Source organism: Mycteria americana, chromosome 2 (genome assembly GCF_035582795.1).
Source record: "Mycteria americana isolate JAX WOST 10 ecotype Jacksonville Zoo and Gardens chromosome 2, USCA_MyAme_1.0, whole genome shotgun sequence".
In the NCBI taxonomy this organism is placed as follows: domain Eukaryota; kingdom Metazoa; phylum Chordata; class Aves; order Ciconiiformes; family Ciconiidae; genus Mycteria; species Mycteria americana.
Window position 1 is genome coordinate 59,143,819 of NC_134366.1, and position 8,172 is coordinate 59,151,990.

At 42.0% G+C, this 8,172-nt stretch overlaps 1 long non-coding RNA gene across 2 annotated transcripts in view; it reads right to left on the reverse strand.

Annotated features, from left to right (window-relative positions):
• LOC142406661 (uncharacterized) overlaps positions 1–4,589 on the reverse strand; it is a 48,151-nt gene extending 43,562 nt beyond the window's left edge. For both annotated transcript variants that reach the window (XR_012774652.1, XR_012774651.1), the window contains exon 1: positions 4,224–4,589. This is a non-coding gene — a long non-coding RNA (uncharacterized LOC142406661). The remainder of the gene's footprint in view (positions 1–4,223) is intronic.
• Positions 4,590–8,172: the final 3,583 nt, after the last annotated feature.

Genomic DNA, 8,172 nt, shown 5'->3' on the forward strand with positions numbered 1-8,172 from the left:
AACTTTCAGCTGAGAAGTTCGTCCAGCCTTATAATCCAGTTATCCAGTCTATAATCTGACCAATTTGGCTATACATTAGTTAAATTTTTTTCCTTTCTCTTATGTGAAGGCACCAAAGCTAATCAGATTTATTTTACATCTTTCAGCTAGAAGCTTGATGTTAGAACAGAGAAAGAAAATAACTGTATCACATCTGGAATCCACCACTGAAAATTTAGTTATTCTAAAATTGATCTGTCAGTCCTCCTCTGCAGTCTCAACAAACACTATTTGCACATAAGACTCGTTTCCTCTGCTTGCATACCTAAGTGCAAAGGTAACAGCACTTTCAAACTGTTTAAACTATGTAACATTATGTTGACATGTATCACATTTCCATCTCGTCAGGGACAGCTAAATTTCACTCTTCATTAAAGTTTTTACTATTTTATGACATAAAAGACATGTACCAAACACGTAACGGCCTCTTTAAGTGCCAACTACAATGGAGCAGAAACAGATTTGTATCACAATATAGACTCATTAAAAAAAATTACATCAAATTAGACTATGAAGTCCTACTTTTTAAAGAAGGAAAATAAAATGTGTTCTTTTGGACTATTTATCCTGTTTATAATATTTTTTTAAAGAATTCAGCAACAAAGTTAAACCTGTTGTGGAAAACAGGATTCAACATTACTGTTCAGGAACCAAAGGCACATTATCATGTAAGAAGTAACTTTCTTTGTAAGTTTTAAAAAAGCTGATTGCAAACCAGCACATGGAAGATAACTTTTATACTAAAATTAAGATATACTAAAGATATACTAAGATATACTAAAATTAAGTCCATACTAAGGAACAGAATGAGTAATATATAATTACTTCTTACAGTTCCTAGCCTGGTGTCTCATTCCATTAACCTGACTTTTCACAATATGGACATCTCTGTTCTGTCTTTCACACTTTTGCCACTACTTACCACTTGTGATTACTTCAAAGCACTTGAGATAGTGTTTCAGGTTATTCAGATCATACCCATTTGTCTCTCAGTCACTGAACATTATGGGCACACCAAAGCAGCACACTCAGACCATGGAGAAGGAGCTTTCATTTTACAAATGTAACATTTCTTTAGTAATAAAAGAAACATGGCTAAAGACTTAAAGGAATAACTCCATCACAAAAGTTTTGTTGTTGTTGTCGTCATTAAGTTTTTTATAACAGGCTGGCAAGATTGGTTTAAGCTAAAACTACTAGATTTACTGCGAAACCGAAACAATAAAACTGACAATTGTGCGTAAGTTTTTGTATGCTAATTTGAAGAAGTAGATCGCTAAAGTACACTCAGTGATGACTAGTATCTAAAATCTTCTAACCTTCCAAATTTCATAGAATTAACCTCCTTGAAATGGAGATCTGCATTTTAGAAACTGAGGGAAGAGAGATCCTGCCCATAAGTAATCAGTTTTCCAATTTCTCTAAGAATTCTCTTGGCTTTTTAGCAGTGTATTTGTAACGGAATGGTACAATAAACTGTGCAGAAAGTAGTGATAACTAGTTTTGCAATACAAAATCCATAAATTCTTGCAGGTTTTGCTTAGTCCTTTGAATTAATCTGTATATACTAAACCTTTAAGCTCAGCTGTAATTTAACAGTTCAAACCTAAGACTGTTTTTAAAAGTGTATTCTATAGGCACCTTCCAAGTAATTAGAAGTCACTAAAAATAAAAGGTGCTTAAAACATAGATAACTTGAATGAAGGCACTCACATACATAGCATCCCTTATTACTTGGTACCTGGAATGAGGCTTTAAAAAGAAAAACTGAAAAATCCAAATGAGAAAGGGGGCAAAAGGGGGCAGGAAGTGATTGCCTTATGATTGCATCACCAGAATACAGAATGAAGTGCCATTCAAGTGTGAGGTCATTTACCCGGTGTGCGAGACGCCAATATACACACAGGGCAGAGGTATTTTTATTTCATGTCTGCACAGAGATGGGTGCTAGGTGGTAGCTCCACAAAGCTAGCACACAGTTCGGTCATACAGGTACAGCATTTATACAGTCTAGTTATGCATATGCATAAGTAATTACAAAAAGCAGTTTTCTATTGGTCTACATTTCTCTTATTTCAACTTAAAGCTACAGTGCTACTTTAATATTCTGCACACGCTCAAAGGTGAGGGGTTTCTGCTTGGGCCGGGGTCTCCAGCTTGAGGGGTGTGACTTTTAGTATTATAATGAGGATAGTTCACGTGAGGGAGCTTCTTATCACACTTCTACTAGTTGTTGCAGATGGTTCCCCAAACATCTTAATTAACTTGCATATTTCTCCAGGATGTGCTTCTCTCCCAAGGACAGTAATTCTTGTTTAGACGTTCCGCGTTCCAGTCTGAATCCCCCTTATCAGCTTTACGTAAGCCCTGGCCTTCCACCAGCTCCTGTTAGACTACACTGTTAGACTACACCATGACCATTAAAGCTTCATTGCTCAGCAATGAAGTCTCAGCAAGACAAGGAGAGTCTAGAATGAACTGTGCAATGCAAAAGCTTCAGGGAGAGAAGGAATTCTTGCAGTGCAGAAAAGTCTTGTGTGTCAGAAGGAGCTGTGGTGTTTTAATGAGCGCTGAGTAAATTATTAACATCCTGGTCTGCTACTTAAATATATATTATCTATTTATACTGGTTGAAGGTGTGTGGTCTGCAGCTTCAAAAGAGGTAGGTCTGATCTACTCAAACCTGTGGGCATGAGATGGAAAGACTGGATCATCTGCCAAAGGGGAAAAGAGATTAAAAAGGAAAATAGCTAGTTTATAGAACATAGAAAAAACAAGATGTGGCATTTCTTGTTTTCATAGGTTAAACATGAGAACTAATAGCCTTGTATCTGTACATGAAACATGAGGAAAGGTGTCCAAAGAAGAGCAACGAAGCTGGTGAAGGGTCTAGAACACAAGTCTTACCAGGAGCGGCTGAGGGAACGGGGGTTGTTTAGCCTGGAGAAAAGGAGGCTGAGGGGAGACCTTATCGCTCTCTTACAACTACCTGAAAGGAGGCTGTAGTGAGGTGGGTGTCAGTCTCTTTTCCAAAGTAACAAGTGATGGGACGAGAGAAAATGGCCTCAAGTTGTGCCAGGGGAGGTTTACATTGGATATTAGGAAATATTTCTTCACTGAAAGGGTTATCAAGCATTGGAACAGGCTGCCCAGGGAAGTGGTTGAGTCGCCATCCCTGGAGGTATTTAAAAGACGTTTGGATGAGGTGCTTAGGGACATGATTTAGTGGTGAACTTGGCAGTGTTAGGTTAACAGTTGGACTCTATGATCTTAAAGGTCTTTTCCAACAGAAATGATTCTATCATTCTAAGGGGAGAAGAAGTTAATGGTATTAACTAACAGTTGGTGAGTAATGGTTTTTGTAGAACACAGGATGCTAATTCCCCAAAGTATACAGTTCAGGGGCTTGTCGTATGAAGAGAACTTTGCTTTCTAAAATGACGGCAGAATAAAGATCGGAGGTGACATTGTTTGTGTGTCTATGTGGCATCATAATCATAGTATGTGGCTATATTTGAATATTATCGTTGGAACACATTTCTGCATCAAGCACTTGGAGCATGGGGGGAAAAAGTGCGCTGGTATACCCTGAAATAACTAAGGGGGGGAGGGGCGGTGGGGGGGGTGAGTGACACAAAAAAAGCAGCGGCAACATGTTTTCCTGTTCACTGGTAAAATACTTGCAGAAAAATAATAATAATTAGAGCTTTTTTTCCCAGATATTTCCCATACAAAAGGCCTTGGTATCGCAGTGCAAATAACAGCTTCCTAAATATTTCACATGAAACCGTAGCTATCAGTGATGTTCGTGCCAGTGAAAGGAGAAGCGGAGACAGCCTAACAATTCGGTGTGAACACAACTGTCTGAACTAGCACGATTACAAGAAGCCCGGCTCGAACAAGCCGCTGATCTTTGAAAAGCCCCTGGAGATCACCGTCGAGGGGAACAGCTAAAACCGCTTGCCCAACAGAAGGGCGGTGTGAGCCCTGCCGCCCCTTTCTGTAACACAGGTTTGCAGGTCTGAAACCCGGCCTGCCGGAACACCGCTTTTTTCTAAGACTTGTTGTTGATCCCAACCCTTTCTGCCCCTTTCTGGAAGAAACCGGAGAGACTCAGCGGGCGGGAAGGAGGAGACCGAGCGGGGCTCTGGGTAAGAAAGCCCCCAGCACCGAGCCCCCAGCACCAGGCTGGCCAGGCGGTGCGAGGTCGGAGACCAGCGGTTCCCACAGCAGGCGGCTTCTGCTGGGTGCCCGGAGGCTGGACGCGACCGATTCCGCGCCCCCCTCGGCGGCACAGACGGAGCGGCTCCGCCACGGTACCGCCACCCGGCGGGAGGAGGAGGCCGGCAGGAACGCCCCGAGCGAGGCGTGCCGGGGACGCCGCGGGGCGAGGCACAGGGCCGCCCTAGCCGGGCTCCTGCTCCGGAACAGCCCGTCTTTGCCCCTGCTCTTGGCCCCGCTTCCGGAGCCAAGCCCAAGCTCGCCCGCATACCCCCGTCCGGGAGGAAATCTCGCCTCTCTGGTCCAAGCTGCCGAGCGCTGGCCCGTCCCAGGCCCCGCCGAGAGCAACAGAGGAGCAGTGGGCGTTTCCCGAACATCCCCCTCCGTCCCCGCCCCAGGCGCCACAGCCCGTCAATAAGGGGTATGGGCCCGGCACAACTTCTTTTATCACTTGGGAGGCCCCGGGGGGAGCGGATCGCCTTCACACTGTCGCCTTCCAGATGGCAAAGGAAACCTGCGGCTGCACAGCGTCCTCTTTTCACCCGTGCCAAACATCTAGGAGCCGCAGACTCTCCGGCAGCCCAGGTGTGCTTTAAAACTTCCTGATCTACTTTCTGATGGTGTGCTTTTGCGCTTTGGCCTTAAAAGCAATGAATCTGAGGCTGAATGCACTTTTCAACGTATCATCTGCAAAAACCATGTTGTATGAGACCTGAAAGGTGAAATAGTCAACAGTTTATTAAGTTAATATGCTATCAGGTCTTGACTTAGGTCGTGAACAATGGCTGGTGTAACAGATACATACTTCTTTTATTTGACCCAAAGGAGAAACTGCTCCCGCTTGGGGACTGTCTAGTTAATTCTGAGAATAGAATAGAATAGAATAGAATAGAATAGAATAGAATAGAATAGAATAGAATAGAATAGAGTAGAATAGTTCAGTGATAGGCATGGGGCCACCTCTCTAGGAAGCCTGTTCCAGGGTTTGACCACCCTCTCGGTAAAGCAATGCTTCCTATTGTCAAGTTGGAACCTCCCCTGATGCAGCTTTGAGCCATTCCCATGTGTCCTGGCACTGGATCCCAGGGAGATCAGCACCTCCCTCTCCGCTTCCCCTCCTCAGGAAGCTGTAGAGAGTAATGAGGTCTCCTTTTTGCCAAACTAGACAAACCCAGTGTCCTCAGACACTCCTTGTAGGACATACTTTCCAGCCCCTTTACCAGCTTTGTTGCCTCCTCTGGATGCATTCAAGTGCCTTAATATCCTTTTTTAAATGGTGGGGCCCAGAACTGCACACAATACTCAAGGTGAGGCCGCACCAACACTAAGTACAGCAGGATAATCACCATTCTTGACTGGCTGGTTAGACTGTGTTTAATGCAGCCCAGCATGTGGTTTGCGCTCTTGGCTGCCAGGGCACACTGCTGACTCATATCGAGCCTCCTGTCAACCAGCACCCCCAGATCCCTTCCTGCAGGGCTGCTCTCCAGCCACTCCTCTCCCAATTTAGACTTGTGTCCAGCGTTACTCTGTCCCAGGTGCAGAATCCAGCATTTGTTCTTGTTAAATTTCATGCCATCGATGATTGCCCAGTGCTCCAGTCTATGTAGATGCCTCTGCAAGGCCTCTGTTCCCTAAGGAGAGTCAACAACACCTCCCAGTTTAGTATCATCAGCAAACTTGCTAATGGTGCATTCAACCCCTGCATCCAGATCATTGATACAGATATTGAACAGAACTGGCCCTAGAATTGAGCCCTGAGGAACACTTCTGGTGACCGGTCACCAGCCAGATGTAGCCCCATTCACTACAACCCTTTGAGCCCTGCCATTCAGCCAGTTCTTCAACCAGCGCAACGTAAGATCCTAGTTCTCTGCAAGAGAAACCATAGCTGCTACCTCCTCCTTAAGTCTAGTAGTTGTTCCACATGACAACAATGCCAGGATTCTGTAAATCCTACTGACATTTTATTTGAAAATACTGAGTTTACCTAAGATAATTTAAGGAATTTATACCATGGATCTTCTGCTCAGTTAGGTTTTCATAACGATGATAAAAGCTGATGATGTTTTGACATTCAAAGAAGAATTATTTGGACACAAATTGTAGAGCAGTGTTTTACAGCAGTTACAAAATCATGGGGTCTTTATAGAGGTGTTCATGTAGTGGCTTTGTAGTTGATTTACATATTCCAAATGCAAAAGATGGTGAATGTGAGAGGAGCAGGTGAGAGACAGAATTTTGCTGGAGTACTTGTGCTGTCCCAGTTTGAATAATGCTTTACCTTGTAAATGACTTTGCATCTGGTTTTTAAGTAGAAACATGGGCTTCAGGTGGTTAGAATCAAGGTGTGGAAGAAGAAAAACAAGTAAGCTCCAATTCTGTATTCCACATTCAAAGACATACATTTGAATGCTGTCAGCAAAGTAGTCAGGGGAGAAGTTCTTAAACACCAAAAGTTCACAGTTCTTGCCAGATAAAATGTTAACTGTGTATCTTTAGTGGGCACTGCATAGCTGCTACTTGTATCATCTGACTATAGGTTCAGGGCCTAGCACTTGTTCCAGCAGCCACCTGAAGTTATAGTATTTGAACTACATGAAAACAAATGTAATTTTGCAATCTTTATACACTTCATCACTGGGCATCCAAGACAGTAATTATAAACTCTAATACTTGAAGTACGCTAGTAAAGGGAAAGCACCATTCCTAGCCTCTTTCTAGGCTAATCTTTTCATCACTAGAGAAGTTCTGTATGTACGTGGTGTTCTGAGGACATCCACATAAGGAAAACATATTATGAAAATGCAGTAAGTTATGTTATTATTTAAGCTGTCCTCTGCCTATATCAAAACATTTTAAGGTATGTTGTGCATTCTTTTCTGATGAGGGGGAAAAACATGGCAAATGATCAGTTTTAAATACTGAACATGTTTTTAATACTTGCAGCAAAAAGAACATTTCTGAAATAGAGAAAGTTTCAGAAATTAGTAAAGATATTTTCTTCAAACCTTTTTTAAAGCTTTTTCTCAGTCTACTGAACTGCATAAGACATTTTCAGCCCAAATGTTAGGAACGTTGGTATGTTATAAACTTTATTGGAAATAGGAGCCAGATGTTTTCTCAGCCACTAATACAGCGTAATTTGAGCAATGTTATATTCCTAATAACAATTTATCATTACTTTTCAAAAATAGTAAAACACTTGTTGACAACTTGAGTTCCTTTTAATCTTTTAAGTTCTCATGTAGATACTTTCATATAAAATATTGCAATTGAGTTCTTTGTGTTTTGTGTTCCACCATCAAAGTCTGTGGACAGTTGAGTAGTCTATCCTTGAGTAAATAAGCCCTCTCCATTTGAAGTGATTTATCACAAAGGATGAACTCAGACTGGTTATATTCAGCAAAATGGAGTGAAGTGAGAGCCAAAAGAATGACCAGAAGTATTGAGATCAAGCCTTGAATATTCACAAGTAAAAGCATACCCTTAAATCTAAAACTTTTGCCATCTTACCCAAGGTTTTGTTTTCCATGCAGTCTTCTGTAGTAAAATTGTAACTTTTCACAAGGCTAACTGAAAGACATGCTCATAAAGCTACCCAAAAAGTGCTTATTCTAAATTATGCCATCCATGGATTGCTAACACCTCAGAACTGTCATATGCTATACTCTGTGCTTGTGCAATGTTCCCATTTTGAGGGATCTGGCTACATAGCCCTCCCAATTGTTCTATACATATTTATCATCATTAAAAGTGGGCCTAATTTTATAGATCATTGTGAAGTAAAAGGTCCATTAAAGTGAAAGGAAATACTAACACTGAGGATGTGGAACTAGATTTAGTATTTGCAAAAAAGTCTAAGTACTTCTCTGACAGTACATTTCTGTATACTGTGGAAAAGAAGCATAA